The sequence below is a fragment of the Amblyomma mixtum genome, chromosome 2 (genome assembly GCF_055824585.1).
Source record: "Amblyomma mixtum isolate Tamu chromosome 2, ASM5582458v1, whole genome shotgun sequence".
Lineage (NCBI taxonomy): Eukaryota > Metazoa > Arthropoda > Arachnida > Ixodida > Ixodidae > Amblyomma > Amblyomma mixtum.
Genome location: NC_143013.1, coordinates 303,377,898 through 303,405,402, shown reverse-complemented (window position 1 = coordinate 303,405,402; position 27,505 = coordinate 303,377,898). Strand labels below are relative to the sequence as shown.

General features: G+C 48.9%; 1 protein-coding gene and 1 long non-coding RNA gene across 2 annotated transcripts in view; one reads left to right on the top strand and one right to left on the bottom strand.

The window, feature by feature from the left end:
- The window catches only part of LOC149364743 (neuronal acetylcholine receptor subunit alpha-7-like), a 262,942-nt gene that overhangs the window by 19,680 nt on the left and 215,757 nt on the right, over positions 1 to 27,505 (top strand). The window lies entirely within an intron of this gene.
- On the bottom strand, positions 7,342 to 25,573 carry LOC149364745 (uncharacterized). The gene is made up of 3 exons (XR_016289217.1): positions 25,381 to 25,573; positions 10,126 to 10,345; positions 7,342 to 8,515 (listed from the first exon to the last, which is right to left on the bottom strand). It is a non-coding gene; the product is annotated as an uncharacterized LOC149364745 (long non-coding RNA).

The following is a 27,505-nucleotide window of genomic DNA, read 5'->3' as shown; positions in this document are numbered from 1 at the left end:
TAAATTCGCCTCAAAGTACGTGCGGCAACATCCTACCCAGCTTGCCGCAGTACCCTACAGAGCGTGTCACAATGCTCTACAGTGCGTGACGCACTAGGTGGAGTGTGGAGGCATCGAAGACTAGCGAAAGCCGAAAGTGTCGCGGAAGCGTTTCGCAAACAATCCAGGACTGCCAGTTTGCTTACAGTTGCCTTGGGAGCGACCGCCCATGGTTACGCAACAACAGCGGCTTGCAACTCGACGCTGCAAGAGCCGTTTCCGACTTCCAACCTCACTTCGTTGGCCTCGTCAGGCAAAGTATGCCTTTTGCCACGTCACCCTGGACAACCTTTTCGTTGTCTTAAATAAATTCTGAATGAAAATTCTGAATGAACTTTGTTGCAGCAACTGTCGCTGAATTTCGCATTGCATTGCTGTGATCGCGGCGTTAGTTTTTTTGGTACTGTTAGTGCTTTTACACTAATACGCGGAACAGCTGCTTGCAGCCGTGAAATTAATTTGCTTAGTTACGCACAGAGAGGAAGATTCATTCGTTTCTCTCCGCCTTAGACATGTCTTCCTCTATTTTTTTATCTCCGCTGTCTCCGTCAATGCCACTCTGAGAGCGGGAGTCGCAGTCTGTAGCGACAGCGACCGCGCTGAGCACTGGAGGATAAACGGGAAGAGGATTTGGGAAAAGTGTTGGGGCGGCGAGCGCATAAACTGCCTACGCTGCAAGTGCTACACTTGCGGGTAGCACCTCTTTCGTCGAACTTGCCTTTGAAACTAGACACAAGAGCCTCTGTAACAGCGCCTGCATCCATTGACCAGCAAAGACATGCTGGTCAATGGACTTCTTGCCTGGGAGGCATTAGATGGCATTAGACGGCAAGTGCGTGGGGGCCCTAAGCTTCAAAGAACAAAAGGACGGCTTTGCGGGCAGCACAGATAATTACTTTCGCCAGATCGATGGTTGGGCAGGTAAAGCTGATAGGCCTTGCAGAACACACAGATGCCGCGTACTCTACGCAGTGCCTATCAGGTCGAAGGCTGCTCTTGAGAGTTGGTTTTTCAATTTGTGGAAGATTATGGCCTAAAAGAAAATGTTGGCTCACCACCTACCTACATATATTGTCTCAAATCCGGTTTGCGATGAAGTGGAAGAGGCGGGCTCAAGATGGTAGCTTTTAGTTTGTATGACTGGTTCGTGTTCACAGGTGGAAGCCGTCGCCTCGAGCTTCTAGGTTTCGCTTCACTGACAGCAGGTTGTAAGACGGAGTGTAGAGGGAAGAAAAAGAACAACTCCCAGAAAGCTGGGGACTTGAGCTCGTAAAAACGTAATGGCGACTAGATGGCAACAAGATGAGGATATGATGGGATGGGTTGAAGATGAAATGGGTCAACGATGAGACGAGCAAAGAAGCGCGTTCTGCGATGGGTCGATGTACGCGTTTGTTTTGCTGAAATGAAGTCACTCGGTAAAAAGGCGCGTCGCGAGCGATGTGCTGCGACCGAAAGTGAAGTCTGAAAGGAGCTACATGGTTCGGCATGCTGTAGTCTGTGTGGCTTTCATGTGACTACGTGGTTGTGCCTGGCCGCGATAAGGCCTTGGCCTTAACTGTGAGCGGCAGAGGTCAGAGGTCGTCCTTTCGTTGTTATTTTATTCTTTTTTTTTTTGCAAGACTTCTGCTCGAATGTTGGATACAATGCCATCGCCCTCTCGTGGTAAGTTTCCTCCTCTTTGCATCTCATGTAACCTGAGATGACTAGTAAGCTAGGCTCATGATGCACAGCGCCTCTATTCGCGCGCACCGATTAAAATTGATAACGAAAGTATCCAGTACAACGCTTCAGTCGGTCGAAAGAAGACAGCTTCTTGAATCATCAAGTATCAGGTTGGCAGCAGTTATAACTCCCAATTTATCCCCCACCCCTCCCCTGAGCCGGCAGGGTGCCGCAATCATATTATTTATTTTTTTTTATTCTTTTCTCATTTCGTCATTGGGTCACGCGATGTTACACGTCATGAAAAGCGGGGGCGTGGCATCGCTTCAGCCAGCGTCGGGAAGGGAAAACAAAATAATAAAATAAACTGGAAGTAGAACTGTTTTGATATTTATGCTGTGGAATACATTCAGTCGTCGGGAGGGAAGTTCTGAGCTTTCGGTTGCGAAAGGCGCGCTATACCAGGGCTCCGTGAAAACTCGTAAGACCTCACAAACCGCGCATCATTTTGTAAAGGTGAAGAAAAAATAAAAGGAAGCCAAGTAGAAGACGAAAAGCGCTCTGCGTAGTCACACACGAGGATATGTGTACCTGCGGCCAGCCGACTGACACGATGTGGCCCAACGCTACTCGGCCGGCGAACGCGAACATACGACTGTCACGATCCATAATCGACGGGGCTCCATAAACTGTGCGCGAAGTGTGGCCGGTCACGCGCCAACTCTGATATCGCGTTCCACTTTCTCAGTCCCCCCTTAGCCTCTCCGTTTAATTCTCGTGCCGGAAGGCCTAACGAGAGCCTCCGACAGGTTAAGGGGTTCGCGTTTACATAATTCATCCTCATACGCCAGCGGGGGAGCTGCGGTGCGCTCGAAGCTCGGCGTCTTCGCGGCTGGCTTTTGTCGTGTCAGGCTGCGTGCGCCGCGGAACGCGGTAGCAGCTGGGGTTTGTGTCTAGGTCGGCAGCTGGCCGCCTGACCTGCCCTACACTAGAGCGCGTGCTCTAGCTACGACGAGAGCGCGGGAAACGCATTGTAGCAGCAAAGGTCGCCGTGTCTGCGGCGCAGCCGTTCGGATGTCGTTGCCTTGAAGTCAGCCCGTGTAGCTGCAGCGTTGCCGTGAAGCGCCATCTGTAGACAAAGTCAGGTGGTGTTGGGTAGAAACAAGGGCGTGATTAACCGGAAAACGGAGAACTTGAACAAAATTCAGCTACACGTTACTCTCCTGTTATCTCGCGCACCCTTTGTTTGAATTCATAACAACTTTGTAGCGTTGAACTGGTGCCTTGTGTTAACCCTGTAATACCACGCGTAACACGCCTGATGCGGCCTTTACTGTTGTTAGTAGTTTTAGCTTTTGCGTTCGAAGTAATATCACGGCTTTGAAGTATTACGCCAACCGCCTTTTCCAGAATATTACTTAAAGCAGAGTTATCATCAGCTGCCAGAGACGCTGTAGTTTCTCAGCGCAGCTGAACCTCCGCAACGAAAGAGCCTGCAATTTCAGCAGCCGTACCTGTACGTCGTCAGCTTGTGGAAAGGCTTTAAACTTTATTATTGATATAATGGGAGTGCCTGAGCTTATATGACAACCTTTACCGTTTCTTGACGCCAATACATTTGTCAAAGTTAGTCAAGTCGTTTAGTCCAGTTAAATTATTCATTTTCTTAGCGGCACGAAATCATTTTATTTTTTTTAACCTTAATGTGAATATATTCGAAAGTTTTATCAGATTTTTACACTTCTGTAACGCAGGAGCCAGATGTGAGCCCAAGCTGCACAGGTAATCGGTCCAGTATTGCAAATGGATGGTTTCACTCTGATCCCTTGTAAGACCTGCTTTCGCCAATTTGTTTCCAATATTGGGGCGATTATCTGTGCTGGTAGGGAGGAGATGCTGAAAGTACGGAACTGATATGCCATATTTTCATTGTCTGAGTGTTACAAGGTTAACTGCTTCTTATGTTAAGCAAGGAGAACGCAATTTATATTACAGGCTCGCATTTTACTCTAAACCCTGACGCTCTGTCCTCGTAGTGCCGTTAATTAGGATTCCTGCAGAACGCACCTGCTTTGCCCTGCCCGTGGATCTAGAGGTGAATAAATGCAAAATAAATTAACAGGCGGTGGCATGGTATAATCTTTCACATCCCTCGCCGTCAACAGTACCAAGAGTCGAACTAATAGTGGGGCATATTTCAATAAATTATAATAAGCGTCTCCCCTGTTGAATAGCGCACTGAAGCGTAGCGAGCAGTATACCACGTAAACGACCCGCGGGCTCTGCCGTGAACGCAACGTGCTTATCTCCATTACAATGCCCATCGGGTCCGTGCGGATGTGTTTGCCGAAGGGGTGGGCAGCAGTGGGGCCGTGTGCAAATAAGAGGATTGAGACAGAATACTGGGTGCATGTCTTCGGTATGCTAACAGTGCTGACGACAGTACACAAGGAAGAGCGAGCACTCGTGTGCTCGTTCATCTCTGTGTCCTGTCGCTAAAATCGTTAGCATATCCAAGCAGTATGCAAACACTGTGCGCATCCTTATCGGATTAGTTGAGAATCAATTAAACGAACGCTGTTGACGGGTATCGACGTTGTTGGCCGGATTCAAAGTTGATCGGCGTCGTTCGCCCTTTTACAGCAGTACCTGTAATCCCACTCTGTCCCGATTAGACAACGCAGGGGCATAATGAAGTGGAGGAAAACTGCTTTTCGACAAAATGCCCTGCCTGTTCACGTGACCCAGGTCCTATAGTGCCTATAGTGCGCGTTGATTTGAGTACCCTTATCGTGATCCTTGTCGGGATCGGTTTGCGTGTTTTGGTCATGTGGTTAACATGTGACTTAGGTCGAGTTACCTAAGTAACTCGACCTAAGTCCCGTGTTTGATCCGTTGCTCATAACTGTGACCCCCTCACACAACATAGCCTGCTAAAAGGAGCTGATACTGAAATTCGTTTCATATCACGTGAAGGCTCTTTCATTTGTTTCGCTTCCATTTCTACAAAGCGGGGCCCAGAATTAGGAATAACGTTCCAGGTTATGCGCAAAACCCGTTGGTTTGCGCCGCCGTCTACGCCCATGGGTAGAAGCTGGGTCGAAGCGTCAAAGCGGCGAATGAGGAGAAATGGAATGCTTAAGGCTGGTACCTCTGTTCCGGCCCAGAGAGCTCGCTTAGCAGCTTGGCTTGAATACAGTGGCGTATCCTGGCCGACTGCAACTCCCCAGAAGAAGAAAAGATGATAAATGATGAAAAACGCATTTAGTGACGCAATTTCTGCCGGAGTGCGGCCCCTGCAGACCTCTGACACAGGCGCACTCGGCCACAAAGAGTCGCTGCTGAGGGACGGCTGCGAAGTCCACGAGCACTGTCGAGCAGGCTCCTATAGAGATGGAGAAATATGCTCGTACTATAAGAGCTGCAAAGGGCACGGTAAATATTGATTTATCTTCAGCGCCGCGAGGGAATGAAAACATTTCATCATTTTCAGCGCGCGCCAAGAGCCTCCTCGGTGGCGCGTGCTTCTGGTACAACCCGCTTTCCATTACTGCGCAGTAGACCTTTCTTCTTGTTCCACAACAAAAGGCGAATGCGCGTGTTCGTTTCGAGGTGAACGCCACGAGCACGCATTTGTTTTCCTTTACTGGCTTTCGATGCGTGGCGAATATTGGACGGGCAGATCTCGCTCTTACAGACAGCTAAATGGGAGGTGAAATGAGCGACGCAGGAGAACTGATGCACATTTGGGCTACAACAGTATTCTGCGGCGCACTACGTAAATTTCTTTCTTTTTGTTTTTCTCTTTCAAAAGGACCGAACATGGTCTCTGTGCTTCCAGGGCTTTTTGTCAATCATGCATATTCACGCTGTCTTCTGTCCACATATGAAAGATCAAGGACGAATACGGTGCTCCTTAGGTTTCTCGCCAATCAGTCATACATGGCCGCCTTTTAACGGAAGAAAGGAAACTACCAGCGAAGATTAACTCAGAGGCACGGGTAGCACTGCTTTAAACTGGACTCAGCATGTTTGGAAAGTATAAGGCCGTTGACTACGACAATTATTCTCTTCAGCATTTTGCGTGAATTATCTTTTCGACGTGTTCTCCTTCCACACTCACCGTGCACTGAAGGTACTGTCTTTGCAAAGTAAGCAGGCAAACGGGGTTCACTTTTCAGCTGTATAGTGAAATCATTACAGCACCCCTAAAGACCGAAGTGGAGTGGATTCCATGAGAAGGCAAGCGTAGCAGGAGGCGGCAGAAAGTTAGGTGGGCGGACGAGATTAAGAAGTTTGCTGGGATACGGGGCCTAGTTACACTCTAAACACGAATACACCTATACGGGAGTAAACAGGAGTAGAATGTCCTCTAACGCACCCTGTTTAGGACAGCTTACTTACTTTTTACTCCGTACTGTTTAGAGTGTACTTTTGGAAGAGACGGTACGTCATACAAACACCAGCGTTTCACTGACACCTATACAGTGGCGTTTCCATTAGAATGCAGACAGGTGGTTCGGTCGGGCGTACCGAAGAGCCACTGTTTTTGTCGTAAGCGAACGATATACAGCTGCTGCTAAGCCTGACGGCCTAAGTGACGGCGGAGCGACTGCCAGGAGCCGGATGGAGCTTCTTGTCTTTTGCGGAGCGGCAGCAAAACAACATGACCGCGGGCCCTGGCATTGAAGTAGTTGGCTCGGCGGAAGCGTAACAAGCCTGCTGTCAGATCAGAGCTATTGGCGGCCTCCAAAGCAGCTTAGCCCAAGCGGCTGCTGCGTGGTCACAACGGGGTCGCCTCGGGGCGCTGTGTAGCGTCGAAACCTTCGCGCCGGAAAGCCCGTTCGCAGGTTGTCAGGCGGCAAACGAACGAGGATTTTGTTAAAGATTGAGGATAGGGTAGTGGTAACAAGCCATTTCAAACAGGCTCCGGAGCCAATTGTGTTAGATGCACTGAAAATGGAGCGAAGAAGTGATAACCTGAAGCCAATTCTTGTTCATTCATTCTGAGAAAGGGGAAAGCGACAGCCCGAGGTCAGGGCTTGGAAAGGTGTTCCTGAGGTCAGCCAGGCAATCAATCGTACCGGGTGGCCAGGCGGTGCAAAAAGGATTTGTGGGATGGTTGTCAGTGGGTGTTAGCCTGGCTGTGTTTAGGGGCTGTATGTGAATGAGTGTTGGCACTGACGCCTACTTTGCTGACTTTTTCCTTACTTTTACTTCTTTCAAATTGATGTCCAATGGTTTTGAGAACTCGTCACTCATAGTGTGATAGGCATATATTTATTTGAATAATGGCATTAAGAGGTTGGGTGGAAGGTGGGTAACAAAGAATGGTGCGGAGCGCATTTGCCTCGTATTCTCTGATCATGAATGGCAGTTTACCAATATCCATCAAGATAAAAGCGTGCATCAGCTGTGTCTTACCGGTACTCACGTATGAGGCAGAAACATGGAGGCTAACGAACAGGGTTCAACTTAAGTTGAAGACAACGCAGCGAGCTATGGAGAGAAAATGATAGGTGGAATGTCAGAGACAGAAAGAGCAGAGTTGGCCAGGGAACAAACGCGGGTTAAGGATATCGTAGTCGAAATCAAGAGGAAGAAATGGGCTTGTGCAGAGCATGTATTGCGAAGACAAGATAACCACTGGTCCTTGAGGGTAACAGAGTGGATTCCGAGAGAAGGCAAGCGTAGCAGGGGGCGGCAGGAAATTACGTGGACGGATGAAATAAGAAATTTATGTGGATAAGATGGCCATGGCTGACACAGGACAGGGTTAGCTGGAGAGATATGGAAGAGGCTTTTTCCTGCTGTGGCAGTAGTCCTGCTGATGATATGATGAATGTCATTACAGATGAACGTCCTACAAGGATTTGATATGAATTGTCAAACTGATGACACCATAGGCCGCTTCGCCTAATTTTTGGCTCGTTCAGTGCACTACAAGCGCAGTGCTCAACACTATTTCGCATTTTGACAAATAGACTTCGCGCGGAAACACAGGACGAACGAAGAAAGACAGGACGAGTGCTAACTGAAAACTGGTGATTTTATTCTAGGGTCACACTCGAGGAACACACCGCGCATGTCCAGCCACACATCAAGCTATGCACACTGAGAGATTTGCGATTAATTAAAAACAGAATAGGCCTATCACGGAAAAAGAAATCCACGACATACAAAGAACGCTAAAGCATTACAGCTGTTTTTCTCGAGAGTGACACAGGAATAAAACCACCAACTGCCAGTTAGCGCTAATCCTGTCTTTCTCCCTTCGTCGTGTGTTTCCGCGCTAAGCCTCTTTGTCCAAATGCAATACCAACTAGGCCAAAGTTCCGCTTTGCTAGGTACCATTCCGCATTGCACAAAGCGCTCCACACGCTGTCTGCCAACTTCTGCAGCTTCTTCAAGTGCTGTGTCCCCGCGCCTGTGTCCAAGCGATAAGACTCCGAGCAAGGTCTTCGTTCATATCATCATGTCTCCACCTGGCTTGCTACCGGCCGTTCTTTACGAGTCGCCCTAAATTTCTACCTTATTCGGAGCAGGTTCAACGACGCAAGCATGCGAGTCAGATAACAAGACTTTTTGCGTCTTGGAAGTCTTGTTAAGGAGAACTTCAAGTCGAGTCGAGTCGCCAAGGTACGCAGAAGATCTGCAAGCTTTACGGTTAGGGTAAATACAACATGGAAGCGTTCGCAGCTAACCAGGCAAGAAATCATCGATTGTCTTACATCGCCATTTTTTTTTTTCGTTGTCCTCTTCTGTATACGTCGACGACGACTCCAAGCCTCGAGTCCCGCGGCAAATGCGTCTGTTAAAAAAAAAGAAAACAGGCATAAATAGAAAGAAATCGGTGCTCGACTTCATTGGCGGCCATTCCGCGCTCGGAGCCACCGTCCAGGGGCGGCGGCAGAAGCGCCCAAGCAGTTCGATCGCTTTCAATTAAGAGGGGCGATATCTAATTACCTGCCTCTGTTGTTCTTGCCGGGCGCGTGCGAAGCGGTGGCCGGACTGCGCGCAGAATCAATTAGAGGGTTCATGCATTATTCCGAGGACGAAGTGGATGGGACCTTGGGCGGGGAGAAGTGCTCCGCTCTTCGCACCACTGGGCGAACAAAGCGGCTCTCCCATCGGTGCCCTGCGAAGTAACCGTCCGTGCCATACCATCGCGCGGTCCGGGCGAGCTCTGGGGCGCGTTTTATTTTGCCTCTGGTTCGGTGGCGCGGTCCACAATGCCACGTTTTGTGCTGCTGAAATTGCCACGAGATGGCGCGTCTTAGTTGCCGGCGTCTCCATTTGGCAGCATCAATAATGCAAAGGCTGTCTAGTCAGTTATCTAGTTATCAAGTTGTTTGTTAGTTAATGGACATTTTACGCGCCAGAGCAGCACTTTGCGGTATTAGCCACGCCGTAGTTGGGAGGCGGCTTGACTGGGAACTTGTGTAACGCATGGCACCTTTTGTAAGCTTTAGGAGTTGGTGTTCGCAACGTAAGGTAAGGGACAACGACGCTGTTATTGGGAAACTAGTGTTGCAGAGAGGCTCTTACAGGATGCTGCTTCACGGCTCAAGGTGTCCTGTACGTGCAGCAAACAGTGTGAATAAGAGATGTGCGGAGACTTAAGGTGCCTTACACGTGCCCTTGACAATTTTCTTCGCGAAGTGGTGTCACCGAGCGGCACAGTTGCCCGTATAATTGAGTTATGGCACCTAAACAATGCATCGAGGAGTCCCCAGCTACCCTAGGCGCTGTTGAAGAGTTTCTCTCAACTTAAGATACGGCAAGGCATGTTGACGGGCTAGCTGGTTTTGCATCTTGAAACTTGGGAAAAAACCCACCTAGGCGCAAATGATTTCACAAGGACACACAAAAAAAAAGACAAAAAAGGCGCCTGTCCGTTGTCTCCTCGTCTTTTTTTGTGTGTCCTTGTGAAATCATTTGCGCCTAGGTGGGTTTTTTTCCCAAGTTTTAAGATACGGCGTCGCTGTTATGGATCCTCAAACACTTGGCCGGAGACTTTGCGTCGTTCCATCACTTAGTGTCTTCCTTTCGCTGCTCTCTTAGATTATTTCAAATCCGTCAAGTCGCAAAACTCTTTGTCCTTCTTGCGACCGGTTGGGTCCGCCTAAATGTGAATCTAGTATAGTAGCTTACTGCATTTGGATTTAGAAACGCTGTTCCTCAATACTTAATCGGAGTATCATTACTAGTGCTCCCATCGAAGTGTTGTGCACTACCGAATAATGAGGGCTTCGGCTGCGTTGCCACGTTTTCTATGCCCAACAATTTTCCCCTGCTCATTGCGGTCTCAGTATACAAGACACCACGGCACGCGCCGGGTACTCACGGTGTTGCCTTTTCTTTCCACGACTTCCATGGAGGCTGCACTGTTGGGCTAAATACCCAGGGCGAAGTGCTTACCATGCAGTGCCGGTGGTCGGGATTGTCCGCTGAGCGGCCTTCCGTCACTGTCATATGCATGCCTGCTCTGCGGCCATTGGTGGGGCGGTGGCGGTCGCCTCTCTGGAGGAAGACGAGGGCTATCTCTAAGGGGAAGTGTTCTTTGCCCCTCCTCGACGTCGGCGGTCCGTCGAGTCGGATAATGGCGGAACCCCGTCGACGGCGTTAGCGCACGTGCGCGCTGCAAAGAGAAACCCATTGTTTAGTAGAGTAGGGCGTCACTGATTGATGAGCGCACCGCATCAGGCGCCGAGTGGCTCCTGCTGTTTGTTACGAGGTGGCGTTAGAGTCGGGAACTGAAGCGGAGGGCTGCGAAAAGAGGCGCGTGGAGTGACTCCTGGTGGTTCCGTGCTAATCGCTTCGCGCCCGCCTAGACCAACGGCGGCGGCCGCGGGCTCGCTCGATGAGAGCGGAACCTTAATCGCCCCCTTCGGTTTACGCATCGCCGGTACTATACGCGCGCTTGATTACAGGGTCCCAGGCGCCTGGGTGCTGACCGTGGGCGCTCGCCATGGCCGCTAACGGCGGCTGCAAAAACATGTAGCCCTTGGGAACTAAGCGTTTTGTTTTCCACTGCCCACTTCACTGCCGGCCGGATCATTATTATCAGTTTTTTTTTTCCTGCATCAGAATCTGTTGGCGCGTGGGACGTTTTTGCGTGGCGTTTTGATGATGAATGACTGTCTTGTTGATGATAATGAATTCGTTAGCGAATCTGCGCCCCTTGTAAAGAGTTAGCTCCGACCAACACCCCCGCACGCCGCCTCCGCACGCGCTCACGCTTGGTTTACGGACAGTTATGTTTACAGAAAAGTCTTTGACGCTTTGATATATCGGTCAGTTAGGCCTAGAATTGAAAGCTTTTTATTATCGTAGTGCACTCTAAACACGGATACGGCTATATGGGAGTAAAAAGGGAATAAGCTGTTCTCTAGCGTACACCCTTTTATAAAGGGCAGTTTGCTAGAAGGCAGATTTCAGATTTCTGTTCAGAGTGTGGGTGAAGCGACTGCGGTGCAATCGGGTCCGGGCATCGGTTAAGGCCGAATCTTTCCCTGTTCCGAAGATTCGAAATAGCTGTGTGACTTCCCTATGAAACATTTTGTCTCCGCTTATAGGCGAGTGTTGGCTATGACCACTTGTTAAACGTCAGTGACTTTGCGCATTCGGGCTTGCCCTTCGCGCAGTTTCTTTCCTTGACTGCCATAAAGTGTGAGAAAAAAAAAAAAAACACGCTGACACTGCCATAAACCCGCCACGGTGGCTCACTCGTTAAGGCGCTCGTCTATCTAGCCGGAGTACCCTGGTTCGAACCCGACCGCGGCGGCCGCGTTCCGATGGAGGCGGTACGCAAAAGGCGCCCGTGTGCTGTGCGATGTTAGTGCACGTTAAAGATCCCCAGGCGGTTGAAATTATTTTCCGGAGACCTCCACTACGGCACCTCTTTCTCTCTTTCTTCTTTTGCTCCCACCTTCCGCCCTTCCCTTACGGCGTGATTCAGGTGTCCACCGAGATATGTGAGACAGATACTGCGCCATTTCTTTTTCTCAAAACCAATTTACCAATTTACCCGACACTGCCATGAAAATTAATTTGAAGGATAGTCCTATTTCCGTTTTGAGTAAAGTTGCTTGCGCTACCTCGATTTTAACCCCTGCTTTTTGCAGCGTTTACGTTTCTTCTGTTTGAACTTAAGAATTAGACGCGATGTGTTACAACGTGCTACTACATTCGGAACGTGCTATAACTTTTCCAGCTTCGTTAAATTTATTGGGGCTGCCAAGAGCACAAACTCTGCTGTCGTCTTAACGAACTGCCAGCTCCACCGAGAGAGACTCGAGCCAGGCGGTGAGATGCTTTTTACTACTCTTAACTTCCATTCGGCCTCATATAGTCTACGTCTCTCTCGCGGGAACAGTTCAAAAACTTGTTAGGCGGCTTATTTTTGCTTTTCTTATTTTCTAACCCACCGGGAAACGTGACGCGTGGGGCATGTTTTAAGCTCTGCAGTGATGGGAGGAGCAGTATTTATCGATTTTTCTCTGGCTTCTATAGTCAGTCGTTCTCTACTGCTTCCTCATCAACGCGCAACAGAGCAAACTTGTACGGCTGGCCTGAAAGCACGGCAGCATTTGCTTGTTGTGTTCTCACTCTTCAACTCTTTTGGATGTGTCTCCGGGGGTGCCTTTTATCCTCGGAGCATTTTTGTCGTGCACTCCGCCGCAGATATCCACTGGACCCTGGAAGTGAAGCTGCTTTCGTTTCCAGCTGTTTTGCACTCGAGATACGAGAGGAGGTAGTTGCAAAAGAAGCGAATCAACGAAGAGATGAAGTAATGAGCGGACGAATGACAAAAGAAGATTGAAGGAGGAAGTGGGAGGGAATATGCCAGTATGTTTTTGTTCATTCTGTGGTTGGTGCTTTTTTTTTATTCTTGTCAATGAGATATCATCAGAGATCCCCATTTCTGCTACTTTTGTATGTCGAAGCCAAGAACTTGTTCTAACCGGAATTGGCCGGTATTTTTTCTTGCACCTCTTTCTTCTCTGTCTTGCTCTTTCTGCCTTCTCTTTCTTGCTTCTCTTTCATCTTCCTTCCGTGGGCAGTTTGTGACGACGTCACCTGGTCACATGACCTCTCTCTATAGTTACCAGTTGAATTCCCACCCGCCACGTTGGGCTAGTTGTGATTACGTCACAAACCTCACTGGACCTATCACACCGGTGGGCCTGTTGCCGCCTGTCACGGTGGGCAGGTTGGGAGGACGTAACCCGGTCGTCTGACTTGTATCGGCCAATCAGCGAATTTTGTGAGGCATTCCGCTATTTTTGCGGATTGTGTAGGGCAATGCGATAACGCGGACATGACAAGAGACAGTTTGTCAAGAAAACCTAGTTTTCAGAATCAGAATCAGTCTTTATTTGTTGATACATTTTGAGAGTACAGCATATTATGCAGAAGGAGGTCCCGAAGTCAGAGACTGTAATGGGACCTCCTAATTAAATAGATCTAGTAAAACATTTAAACATTTAACAGCATTTACAGCCTTTAAAACATTTAACAGCACACGACATATCAGATAAATATACAAAACTGAATATACACGTATGGGACACAATTAAAGCAGACACGTGGGAGAGAAATAAAAGCTATTAAAAAGGACCACCGAAACATATAAAGTTCTACATAACTAAGCAAGCTGATAAAATCTTTTCGCGGGCTTTTCGTGTAGTATGCACTCCAAACAAAAAGGAGAGGAAAGGGAGTAAGTTGTCCTTTAGGCGGTCCCTTTTATCACAGGGAGTGCCCCATATAGGCGCCCATATATGCCCACATAGGCGTATTTGAGTTTAGATTATCTCCCGTTTCAGCTAGCACCTTTATAAGCTATTGCGGAACGAGGCCACATGTCGCACCGGGCGCATTTCGGAAATGAGCGCCCAGGCCAGAACGTCGAATCAAAGCGTTGTTTTCGTTTCGTGCGTATTTGTATTAGTTCGTGCGAGTGTGCCCTGAAAAAAAAAAAAAGAAAGATGACAACTATAACTCGCCCATTCGATAAGCTCATGAACACTTGCAACTTTCGGGCGCATCTCGGCTGGCGCAGCAACAACTCTTTTTGTGGATAAAAAAACAAACAAAGACAGTTCGAAAAGAGAGGCCAAGCACAGGCACACTTGCAAAACAGCCAGTATGCCTTTGTTCGTTCCGTCTCTCCGAGCCGTTTCTTAAGAAGATTTAGGGAACATGAACCGACTCGTCCGAACCGGCATTTTGATTGAGCCATTTCGCAATCTCTCGAAAATGGGGGAAAGAGAACGGTATAGCGGGAAGCATGAAGCCCGCGCATTCTCCACGGAGACCGCGGCAGCTGCAAAGGCGGGCGAAAAAGCGCCGGTCTACCGATATTTCCCAGAAAATGGTCTCGGTTAGTGTTCCGGCGTGCAGCGCGGGGGCGCTTGGGTTACACGGCGGTCGCGGCAGACGCTTACTCTTACTAAACACAAAACCCCTCCCGACGCGGCGCACTGCCTTCTTGATGGCGAAGATCGGCGCTCGCAGGCGCAAGCCTAGTCAGTCGGTCTGTCGGTCCCAATTTCTCTCCCCCTCTCTCGTTTTCCCAATCTTCTTTCCCTTCTTTTTTTCCCCAATCTCCTTCGTTTTCTTCCTGTTCTCCCCCTTCTCCACTCGTAGTCGTCGCCCGAAAGGCCATTTTCGTAATGAAACCTGAAAGCGAAGCAACCCTAGTCGGGGATCGAGAACCCGCGCCCCCGCGCTTCCCCTTTCAAATTTCAATTAGGGCGCTCCTCGTTGTTGCGGCATCGCTCGACGGCAAGAAGGAGCAAGTCGCGCGGAAAACTTGCTTCTCCTCGGCGAAGGCTTGTGTATGAAAGAGACCCCCCCCCCCCCCCCTCTCCTTCCCTTTTCCCTCTTACAAAAGCGCCGACTCGTCCTTAGCAGCGGGAATTAACAGACTCAGCCGCTGATAACCGTGCCTCCTGTCTCCCGCCACGTCTAATCATGTTCATCGTAATTCTGGCGAATCGGCGCCCTGCGCACTCCTCAGAACTCCATTCGTCGACCGCAGTAGGCAAAGAACATGAATCGTGCGACCCGTTCGCTAATTCGAAAACATTATGAGAAAGCACTACATTGACTCGGGACGTAGATAAGCGCTACTCAACTAGGGGGCGTGTGTTGGGCCCGTTAGGCCTCTTCTTCTGGCCTGTGTTAACGAGCAGTTATCTTAACAAGTTCTGGAATTCACGCCAATTAGCTAAACTACACGTTGTCGACTAATTCAGGAGCCACACGGTAAACCGCTTGCTGTGTGTCCCCAGGACTGTGCTTCCGAACCCTGACCACGTGTTCACGACGCTTGCTCACTGTTCCTTGGTTCGGGGACGACATGATACCTGCAGTTACTGTTTGCTGTTGCTACATATTTGTTTAGAATAATGTGTTAATTGCAATAAGCTTAGGTTTGGGAGAACCTTGAGAGCAGTATCGAGCTTGGTAAAGAACCGTAATTTTTTTTTTCGTTTCGGTTGGTTCGAGAGAGAAAGTTCACTTGCGGTGTGCGAGGGTGAACCTAATTACGCTCGACACCATCTTTAGGTGTATTTTTAATGTTTACTAGAGCGTAAAAAGTGGAATTACTGAAGTCATTCAAGCATTTAAGAGATGTTTTAGGGGCAATTCTATTTCGTCACAGGAGATATCAACGAACCCATTGGAGTATCGTTTTTAGATCTACTTGAGACCTTTTGATGAGAACAAAATCAAAATCACCTTGTTTAATCAGGCAAAAGAAATAATAAGGAAATAAGGTGAAAAGATTTCGAAATTGTTAAAACAGTAGACTGCTGTGTTCTTCTAGACGCACTTCAGCACGTAGCAATCTCTATGCGGCGACACACCCCAGAAGCTGCAAGTCGTCTAGCCTGCTGAAAAGCGTGTAAGAGTATTTCGTTCACGCAAGGCAAGCAGTGCACAAAACTATGGCACGGCCACGCCAGAGACAGTTGGAAGTACGATGGTGATTACGTGATTCTGATTGCTCTAAAACAGACGCTTGAGCGAGTTGGTAATCCGTGATTGTAAACAGCGCGAAAAAAGACGGGGACGTGGGAAGACTACAAAGACGAGCGCAGTGTTCAGCCCGACGCCAGTTAGGTTTTGGGCAACGGGGTCATATCGGTGTCGAACAACACGAAAGCATTTCAGTAGTTGTTACAAGTCGTAAACCAGAATGTCATTCAAGAAACGAAATTCGGGGGCGCAGAGTCGTTTGCGCCAGACAGACGGCGTCCCGGGTTTCTTACGTGTTCTACGTTTTCCGCTCGTCGCTAAAAACGAAACAATGCCGAAGCTGGGGGAGCAGCCGAAGCGAAAGCATGCACGCCACGTAGGTCTGCGGTAAAAGAAGATATAGAAAACGTTGTTCCCGCCATGGCGCAACCTGCGCATTCTGTCCGGAGCCTCTGCGTTGTTAGCGGAGATTTCCCTCTTGCTCTGACCGCGCTCATCGAAACGACCGGCCGCGGCGAATGTGGGCGCCCGGTGCGGGGCAGTGGCCGCATTTAAACGCTGCTCCCGTTGTTCTCTCAGGCACGTGCGCAGAAATTGTTTTTGGCTTGGGTGTTCGAAGACGGTAAGGCGAGGCTTAAGTTCTTGTGCTCTGTGCTGCCTGCTCCGACGATAGGCGTTTACGTTGTGAGCGGTGTCCCATCGTGTGGGGCTTCGGGAGAAGACACTTTTATGACTTCTCTGCTAACACGTATGCGGTAAAAAGGAAAACGAAAAGATGAAGCTATAGTGTCTCTTGACGGTTAGTTTTATCGGCTACGAACACATCCAGTTAGGAGCAGAGATTTATGATGGTGGCAACATCCTTTTCCTCAAGCGTATCAAGTGCTTAGTTGTCGGCCAGAAGCAGCGAGTGATTGTAAACACGCTTTTGCTACTACGTTATCTGTAAAGAAATGGCTTCAGGTGAGTTAAAATGTTGAACATGATCTTTCATTGCGCTGCCACATCGACGGGTTTTTGCCATTTGCCTCAGGCTGTTTACTCTACTCCGTTCAAGCTTTCCTCGAGTTCTTACTCTTTTCAAAGTTATTTCAGCTATTTTACCTTCTCTCACAAAATTACGAGTGACAGTACGCGATGAAAAGATATACTAGAGGGAACATTGAACGCCTCAAACTCTCTTTTGAAGCATGGGACCGCCAAAACAACCAGTAGAAGTTTAGTTGTAACAGCGTCTTCAACAGGAGTATCAAGTTTTTTGCTGAAGTATTCGGGGCAAGTTAGAAGGAAAACAAAAGTTGGACGTTCAAGTAGCTGTATACCTACGCCACACGCACCGCAGAGCTGTTGCTGAAAAAAAAAATAACACCTTCAGATGCTGTGTTGTTACTCCTATATAGCATTAAACGTCCTGTCCTGATGTCGACTGCGATGCTGTGTTTGCAATTTTGAGCTCGTGGTCCCAACAGACCTTTCGTCAAGTTTGCTTGTGCTTAGCAGAAGGCTACAATTAGCGTGCCCAAAGCGCAGTTCTTAACTTTTCGTTGAAGAATCAACGGGCTAGTTACTATAAGAGAGAGAGAGAAATGAATTTTAATGAGGGAACGGTGGAGAAGCTAGTTACTATAAAATATAAAACGTGATACACGCGTGATTGGTGCGGCAATTTTCGTAGCGATAACTGTTTTAAGGACACCTCGCGGGATTAGGGTGACGTCAGTTAGCGTAACCGTGCACGTAGCGTAATGTAGAAAAAAAAAAGAAAGTAACCCTCGATGCGGGATACGAATTCGCGGCTCCTAATTTAACGCCCGGGCGCCGTGCCCGTGCCCTGTGCCACATATGAGTGGCATCCTCAAGAGAAAAAGCATCCACATTAGTAACGGGACGTGTTGCTGATTTCGTGTGTACTCTATTCTCATTTTTCCACAACTCCGGTTGTTTCAGAACAAGACATGGTGAGTGCAAGTTCTGGTGGGTACGTCTGATAAGTAACTGCTTCTATGCTTACAGCTGACCTGTAAAAGTGAAACAAAACAAAAAGTGAGGCAAAATCGGCCTAAGAAGGTGTATGTGCTCACAACTTCACAGCGCCGAATGCTTGGCGAGCTACTTTCCTCGGAAAGAAACTATCAAAGAATAAGGAACCTGTAGCCAGCGTTTTGTGCCTCATTTGCGTACTTCAGCAAAGTGTCGAATAATTTTTCATTTTACCGCACAAGAACGGCCGTCAACCAAGTTGTGTTACGAGCCATTCAATGCGGCAGTTCAGCTTCGAGCTCCAAGGACAGGACTGGGGGAGAGCTGTTTTGCGTAAGGGAAAAGTAGCGAGCTGAAGAGGCGGGAAAGGTTGCGCGCAGGTAATGAGGCGACATAAAGGCGTAGCATATTGCGCGGTCGGCGCTCCCCGCCACCGCCGTTGTTTTTCTTGCGCCTCCTCTCCACAGGCAGTGCGTGTGTCGCCGCATGGCGACGACCTCATTAAAACGAGAGCGAAATCCATTGATTCCGGTTGCGCGCTCACGCTGTTCGGGGCGCCGCTCGAGAACGGCCCGCCTGGTAGGCCGTGGATAGTCGTCGACCTCTTCGTCGAAAGCACGTTAAACCCACTTTGAAACGTTTTCTGCCGCAATGTCCTCACCCCTTTAAGCACAGACACAAGCATGCGCACCGGTATATAAGAAGCGCCTGAACAAACCTTCTCACAAAAAAGCGCACACTGCTAACTTGGAAATGTCTGCGAATTGTGTGGAGCCAAGTGGTATGGCTAGAGGACGTAGGGGAGGACCTTTTAAAACACTTCGAGATCACTGCGGGACCCGCATTGGAGCAATGCGAAGGCAAAACGTCCACATACTATATCGACGTCCGTGGCTGTTCTGACGTCCATGTACTATATCGACGTCCATGGCTATTTTGACGTCTAAGTGTATTTTTTCGTGTTGAATTGCACCTCATCAACAAAATTTTTAGCACGGCAACATTTTATCGCTGAATATCTGTCACAATAACACTTTCACACATTTATCTTCAGCGAACGACGTAATCGTGCTGACAAAATTTCTGGCTATTTTTGTTGGCGCGACAGAACCGTATAATGCTTTCCGATTAAAACGATTACGCGAACTTAGACATTTGAAAGTGCGCGTGGAAGACTCCGATTTTTTCGGTCATTTCGAGTTCATAAATATGTCCCGAAATCTGAGTACCCTGCAGTTCTCGCATTTCGCTTCTACCGAAGCGTGGTCGTCAAGGACAGGCAAGCGCTCTTTGAATATTCTACGCTCGCGCAGCATGCAACGCTGAGATTATGCGCCGCGTCATTGCGCCGTCCGTCTGAGTTCTGTTTTTGCTGACAATACCTGAATATATGTTACAAGAACTGTGACATCAAAACGCGACTGCAGCACAAATACGCTTTCTTTATATGAAATGGAACGCAGAAAGTCTTACGGCGAAAAAGTTCTCAAACATCCTTTGAAGTTTAGGTACGTTGGACCTCGGTTGAAGCATAGGGCCAGGATAAGCGCCAGCATCTCTGGACTCGTGCCACCATAAATGGGCACAACTGTCACTTTTATCACGAGAGCTCGTCGCTTTCCACAGTGCTCGACGACGAGTATTGTGGGATGTCTCGTGCAATGTATCCGAGGGCCCTACCGCGGCTCTAGAGGGCCTTTCGACACTGCCACACATTCCACGAATCCCCGGCACGATATTCTGCAGGGGGTAAGCGAACGCCGCCGCAAGAAGCACTTGCCGACGAAGGGGTTGTCGCGCCACGCTTTCCGCCTTGAGCTGCCGGAATTCCAGCCATCAGGGATCGTTGGCGAGCCAGATGAAGTGTGGGTGTTGTGAAAGCTCGTGTGCGATCCGTGCCAGTTTCTTGAGCAACGCTAGCGGACGCTCCTAGTTCTTCAGACACTCGTCCGGTCTTTGCGAGCTTTGCGCTTGTTGTTGGTCGAGATCTAAGCAGGGTCGGCGGACGTCGACTTAATCTCCAGCGCCGAGCCCGGTAAAGCCTGGAGGCCAGTGGTGCGGTCCTCACGTGGGAAGGCACTGTTCCCACGGTGGAAGCAGGTTGTGGGGCCGGTGAGGCGAACGGTTTTTGAGCTGGAACAGCAGGAAGAGTCACCCCGAGGTGGAGCCGTTGCAGTGTTTCCGGCGTGACCACTGTGCGCCTTCTCATCCGGGGGCAGTTTGAAATATCTTCGCAGCCTGCTCTGGGGACGTTCGTACTGCTCTTCCTTCGAAAAGGTCGAGGCCAGGTGTTGTTGAGGAGATGTCGGTTGAGGAGGCGACTGCCCTGCCGGGAGCGTTTAGGCCGCAGTAAGTATTGACCTTGGGTCACGGCCGCTGCCGTCTCCACGCATGGTTCGTTCCGACGAATCTTAGCATTGTTGGAGTGGTTCAAGAACATAGCGGTGACAACTGCAGTAGCTGATGCGCCGCCCTTACCACGGCTTCGAAGACGGCGTACCGACTTTTTTGCCCGATGCAGCATCGAAACTGCGATGCTGTGGACCTCTTCTTGTGGACGTTCAGCGCTGTCAAGGTTGGACTTCCGATGCGTCGTCTTTGCGATGCCAGGGTTTGTCAGTGTCGCTGTCGGCCTTTTTCAGATTTAGGGCCCGGATATTGAGGAGTCCGAACTGCACGCAGATGAAGACTGCCTTTAAGGCAGCTATGGTATAGGAAGAAGAGCGTCGGTAGGGTTTGAGAACTGATCCTTTTCTTCTTCGAAGGTTTGCACGTGCATTCCCGCTTCTTCATTGTCATTGACTCGTGGAAGCAAATAACATCAGGAATAGAAAAATAAAGTTTGATGACCTTCTAGCAGCTGTGAAATTAACTGATGCACTTTAATCTAATCCAGCACTTCCACGAGTAAAACCCTGCAGACTCTTAGCTCAAAATTTATATTATCTCTAGTATATGCTTAGTTTGGCGCAAACGCCGAAGCCTTTATGTTTGCTGGAGGAGACACAGCAATCTATGCAGCTCATCAAAATGCGAGTTCCGCTAAGGTGAAGGCATTGGTGACTCTGCAGCAAGTATATCAGTAGAAACAGAAATCCTCAGGTGATGATTGATTGGCTAGAGCATCGATTCTTCGCTGCACCTCAACGGGCCTCCGAAACACTGATTTGTATCCTGTATATGCTTCGAAGCGTTCACAAAAGGGCGGCAGAATTCCAGGATTTTATTGCAAGTTCCTTTTGATACTCGTTATAGATTCAAGCGACGCTTCCCCCGAAACCGCTGGCGTAAACCACTTGTCGCGACGAATCGTAAGAATAGAGCTGAAGTGAATGAAATTAATATGCTTTTTTTTCTGCCAGTCCCGTTGATGTGACCTTTCGATTCCTTCGTATTATGTGCTGTGCGGGAGAAAAGGGAGCGGAAGCTTTGAGCCGTTGGAGATAGCGTAGATCTTTCGAACAACGCACATTGCAACAAGAAGCTTTTACACTGGAACCATAGAGTGTATTGCAGTCAGCGTTGCCCCATTCAGGCGAACAAAGCGCATCGCACTGCCCAAGCGGCGGCAAGCGCAAGCTTTCGTACAGCCATGACACCGGTGGCGTTTAGATTGCAGGATGAGTCCCACTATGCCGGATAGCCCAAGCTTACTTTCAGTGCTGCCCAACTTACGAAACAGTGTTGCCAGAGCTCAAAGGTTACTACTGACTTAATTCAACTGCTACTGACCCCCACCGACAGAGGCAGACGGTGTCGCCCACGCAAGACTGTACGACCAGCACCACTAAGCCTGTGGATTTTTGGCCGTCCCTGTTTGGCGATTCTTTTGAGCACACTCGGCATGTTCTGCGTTTCTCTAGCTATTTTTCTTTAGCATTACACGCTGTCGGGTGGCACGATATTTCATCGACTGCGTTTCTCTTGGGTGTTTTCGCTTGAGTTGGCGCTGCGAAGCTGCTGCGTCATAAAACTTAGGCCGGACCCCTTATTAAGGTATGGCGCTCGTGAAACGACCCCAGCCGAGAGACTATACGGACGGGTTCTGGGGCCTATCAGTCCAGCGGCCAGTTTTCCGGGCAACTTGCCTCGGGGGCGTTCCTCGAGCGTTTCCCGGCCCATTTCGCCGCGAGTTTGGTTCGCTTCTATTCGCTTCTTACGCGTCGTAAGTGGACCCGGTGTTCCGAGCACCTTCGCTCCCATTCTGCACCGAACGGAGCGGCTTCCCCGCCTTGCAGTGGATGCGGCGCACATTTGACGCGTGGGACCTCGTACAATTCGTTTCACCAAATGGCGCGCAGTCGTCGGCGAAAAAAAATGGATTTGAGAAGTGCTTTTAAACCACTCTTGACTGCCGCAGCTGGGTGAGGGGTACATGGGACCGCCCCTTAACTTGGTGGTACGAGGAAGAAAAACGGCCCAGAGAATGTTATAAAACTGTCAGCCTTTATAGGTACGAGCTGGCCCCACGTAACAGCATACAGAGGGCGATCGAGGATCATGGCTCTTAAAGGGAAGAATCATTCTTTTTTTCTGATTTGTTTTAATCCTTTTGATCTGATCTTGAAATAGGCTGGCTTCCTTCGAACTTGTCTTCTTTCCTTGAGTAATCCTGTCTCCTCTGAAGCGTTTTAGAAAAAGTGTTCACTGCTTGAACATAAGCTGCGTTTTTCTCGAGGTGAATTCAAAGTAGTTGCATAAGCCACACTTCGCTTGCTATTTTCTGTTCAGGATGGTTCAAATAAGGAACGCTTGACTTCTAGATTAGTGTTCTAGGCACTCGTATGAAATGGTTCATTCTATTGCACAATGGGAAGTATAGAAGCACTCGGGCGGGACCTTTTTACAAGGTTACGAACTGCGAACGATGTTTCTCGTGTTGCACCTCAACGCAGTCAAGTTATTTTTTGTTGTTCTTATGAACGCGGTACCATGTCATCAAAGAATATTTACCGAGGTTAACTGTTTATCTTTCTATTCGTGCTTGAAGCCCCTTGGTCTAGTGACGTGGAAAACAAGATAACTCGTTGCGCATTGTTGTTTTAGAGTTTCCAACTCTCCAACTAAGATGTGGATTTAAAATAGAGCCACGTGGAATAAAAGAACTTCGACAGCCTACCTTGCTCTTTCGTTGCCGGTTGCGTAACAGCAAATCTGGTAAAACATGGAATGTTCAACGCGAAATATATCTACGGTTGTCGCTGTTACACTGAAAATGGCTCTAGAGAACTAGGATTGAGAGAATAAAGCAGCCGTTATGATGTATGAATAAGACAAGGGAATTGGTCACGATTTCAAAGAAGCATAGCAGAGTGCGATATAGATAATTTCGAATAAAAAGATATCCTGCCTATTCGTTCACTAGGTGCAGGTAAACGCAATTTATTTTTCATCCAGTTTTTATTGAAGACTCTGGCTATATTTAGCACATTCCAAACTGCCAACTTTGCGATCATAAGTGCGTATTGAATCAGATGTCTCCAAGAATATCAAATGTTCTTTGCGGTTATGCAAAGTGAATTCCGCTGCGCAGTGCCAGTAAGTGACATGCATAGGAGTCAAGTATAGACGACACATGCTATCTCGTTTACCATCGTACTATCGATGTGAAGCACTAAATTCATGTAGTGTGCCCGTTCTCGCACCAGTGCCCTCAGTAGTAAAGATCTGACCACCTAAGCAATTTGTTCTTATTCAAAGTCCCATATTTACTTCTGCTTATCGCTTGTCCTTTTTATGTGCCAGATTGCCGCGGTCACAGTTGCAATAATTCGCTGCAGTGACAAACCTTTCCTACAGTAGGGTGTTCATTATATTATAATCAGTTGATTTTCAATGACCCTTATTGTGCTAGCGCATGTTTACTGGACGGTTTAATGTGCGCTGTCCTGAAGATGACGCAACTGAAGATGAAGCAATCAGCTCGCTTCCCTCCAACCCTCCACTCGTCATTTGGGCCATTTTCTGCGGGATGCTATGAACATCTTATTTCTATCGCTGAGGTAGTTACTGAGATTTCAGTTTTTGTGACTGGCTTGTATGATCCCATCCCCTCCCTCCCCAAAAAAAAGGCTCAGAGAACAACTCCCCCAGTCATGGTCAATAAATGAGGATATTCACGGTCTAATATTTCTTTGGTGTCAGCCTAAGTTTGCTAAAGCATGCAATCGGCGATTGTAGTAGCTCCAGATTAAATCAAGCGCAGAATTTTTTCTGCGCTTGATTTACTGATATCTTGATGCTGCGCCCAAGAAAACAAGGCTTGATTCAGTGATGCTTTCATGGACGTACAGCCTTTGTCAAAAGTTTGGAGCCCAGGGGGTTTGCTTCTGAAGCACATTGTCTGTTTCGTAACGCATCTTGAGCGCTCCAAATTTGCTTAAGCTAAGAAGATTTCTGGTCCTGCCTCCTCCAATGGGTAGGACTACCACGAACGTTACAGGAGTCCCACTGCGAGTCTTAGAAGCAGACCCCCTGGGCTCTAAACTTTTGACAAAGACTGTACCTACGCACAACTCAAGCCGTACTGCTTGCGCAAATTCAGTATATGTTCATTTCAAATGGACTGCGTTCGGTACATGCTCTGTATCTCCTTGCACTCATGCAGCGTAGCAGCGGATAGAATGGTTCAGCACGGCTCTTGCCCTTCGATGGTAAGTCATCGAAGCTGGCTGACACGAAGACGTTCGAAGTTTTGGTTGACGCCTTAGACATTTCGGTAGAAGCTGTCCCTCCCTCCCTCCCTCCTTCCGCTCGCTCACTCACTCACTCACTCACTCACTCACTCACTCACTCACTCACTCACTCACTCACTCACTCACTCACTCACTCACTCACTCACTCACTCACTCACTCACTCACTCACTCACTCACTCACTCACTCACTCACTTTCACTCACTCACTCACTCACTCACTCACTCACTCACTCACTCACTCACTCACTTTCACTCACTCACTCACTCACTCACTCACTCACTTTCACTCACTCACTCACTCACTCACTCATTCTCACTCACTCACTCACTCACTCACTTTCACTCACTCACTCACTCACTTTCACTCACTCACTCACTCACTCACTCACTCACTCACTCACTCACTCACTCACTCACTTTCACTCACTCACTTTCACTCATTTGCTCACTTTCACTCATTTGCTCACTTTCACTCATTTTGCTCACTTTCACTCATTAACTCACTTTCACTCATTAACTCACTTTCACTCATTAACTCACTTTCACTCATTTGCTCAATATATCTCCGTTATCAACCTACAAAACGATTGAGGGCCACTTGCATGACTGTTCCGACGAACTCGCCTTCATTTTATTTATCCCAAGGCCGTACATAAGGTCTAATAGGCGCCTAAAGGCCACAAGAAGCCAGCTGCAGGTGAACAGCCGCTCGTTGACGCTTTCGGGGGTCCGCAAGTCAAATTTCCCCGGAGTAGGTAAGGGACAAGGTTAGGAGTGGCGTTATACGACTGCTCATTCGCGGCCGAGGAATGTACACGTGTACCGGGCAGACACGCTTGTGTCGGGGCAATTGGCGAGGCACACGCGGGATGAGAAGCGGCCGATTAGGGACTGGGTCGGGCGCGAGTGGGATCATAACTGCTGCGGGGACAGCCTCGTTGCTCGCTCGCGCGTCCCAACCACGAAAGTGCGCGGCTCGCTCGCGCAATTTACTCGCTGCTTGCTCACCTTTGCAGCGACGGGGCTCCGGGGTGCCGTACCGTCGTAGTCGGCAGCGCTCGACGAGCAGCGCGCTCCCGTGAGGCGGGGGCAATTACCGCAACCGCTCTGACCCGACACAACGACGCCGTCGCGGGAGCAGTGATGTCCTCCGCGTTTTCGTAGAGCGTCCCATGCAGTAGGTCGGCCGCGTAATTTCAGGGACCTGGGAACACGTGGCGGTGCAGTCGGCGTTGGTCGTTGTGCTTTGCTGGTTTTAGAACGATAGCTGTAGGGTGGGCGTTGGGCGTTTTTCCGGGACAAAAATTAGAGACAGTTTACGGGGGTTAGTAAGCGAGGCCGGAAACACGCGGACGACGCAAACGCTGGACTCGAAACTAAAATTTATTGGACGCAGGACGGTGTGCTTAAGAGTATGCGCAGAGTAAACTATCTTTCTCCATTTCTTTCTCAGACAGGGCGCATATCAGTGAAATCGGTAACGACGCCAAGTAAGCAGGCAGTGCCGCGTGTCTAGCAGTTTCCCAGATAGAGTACTTCGTTCCGCGACGTTCTCCTTCTGGGTCTTTCTTGTGCCTCACTAGTTAAACCTATGCTCGACCCATATTGTGGCAGTGTAAGGTTTCACCTTACTCGTGTGGGTAATAGGGGCTAGGTTTTGTTGGGTCTCTTTTAATATTTTACCACGACAGAATTCTATTTCTCATCGGTAAACAAAACTCGGAGTCGGCGTTGACCAGTAGCAGCGGTCCCAAAAATCCTAGATGACGTCACCGTGGCATCAAAGCAAAGTTTCTTCCCAAGGTGCGGGGAATTGAACTCAGGACCTTCAGATTGAGAGGTGAGCACGCAACCAACAGGCCACAGAACTGCGTTGCTTCTTGGCGAAGAAAGGTGAACCTAATACATGCGTTGCCTTACGACTGTATGCTAAGGACTAGGTATGCCATTAGAAAGATGGAGAAAAAAATATACAAAGGAAATATGAATAAAAACAATGCTCTCGAACTAAAAACTCGTAAGTAGTCTCAAGAGCCATTCGCAGCTTTTTTTCTTTGATCTAAACCAAAAAAGCTATTAGTGTTCCTATTTTAAGCGAAAGGAGGAGCCTTAGAAGGCAGGAGGCAACAGTAAAAGGCATGGTGCCAAGTGAGAGTAACATAAAGCGAAACGGCAGATGTGGCAGTCACGGTCAGGCAGCAGCATATGGCGATGTACAGAGGCGACCACAAATAAAAGAAGAAACCCTACTGCAGCTGTTACGCGGGCGTAAAAGCGCCGTTACCCGGTGAAAAGCAACCCTCTAACAGACACGCTGTGGCTTCCGGATGTGATCAACGGCATTCTAGTGTCAGCCAGGAACGCCATTCATTAACGCGGTAACGCCAAACGACGCATTGGCTGGGCCGAAATGACCGGCAACGCTTGCATTCATCTCGCGCCACTAACGCGCTAAACTGAGTGGCGGTTGCCGCTTATGTCCAATCACCTAGATTAACGAAGAGCAATAAAAAAAAATAAAACGAACCATTAGGCGGGTGGAGGAAGAGGCTAGTAGCTAGAGGTTATTACATGGCAAACGAAAAAGGAAATGAACTGACAGGCAAAAAAAAAAAAGTTGTGAGGGGGGGGGGGGGGGGGCAATTAGCTTCCGTTGCCCGTTGATTGAACCTCGCGTCATAAATATAGAAACTGGCCAGGGAAGGATCGGCGCGAAGATATTACGCACGTCACGCACACGTTATTCACAGCTCTGCCCGACCATGCACGTGCGTCATTGTTACCTGTTCTCCGCGCTGTCGAAGTCCGTTGGAGGAGCAGTGAAAAGGAAGTGAAATAACAAAATAAAGAAAAGAGCTCCGTGAAATGAAGGGACAGACAACGAAAACGGATAAGGCAGGTGCGCGAGATAAGGGGGAATTAAACGGCACATAGGAAGTCCGTAAAACGTAATGGAGAAGGGCAGAGTTTGACACGGTCGCCGTTCCTATCTCGGAAGGCCGAGATTTAGTGAGAAAGTTGGAGAGAGTCGGGAGTAGGAAGCGCAGAACGCTCGCTCCATACGGCAACGAGGGAATCGTTAAGCGCTTCGCAAGCGGCAAAGAGCAGCTGCGGGAGCGGCGCGAAACAGCGT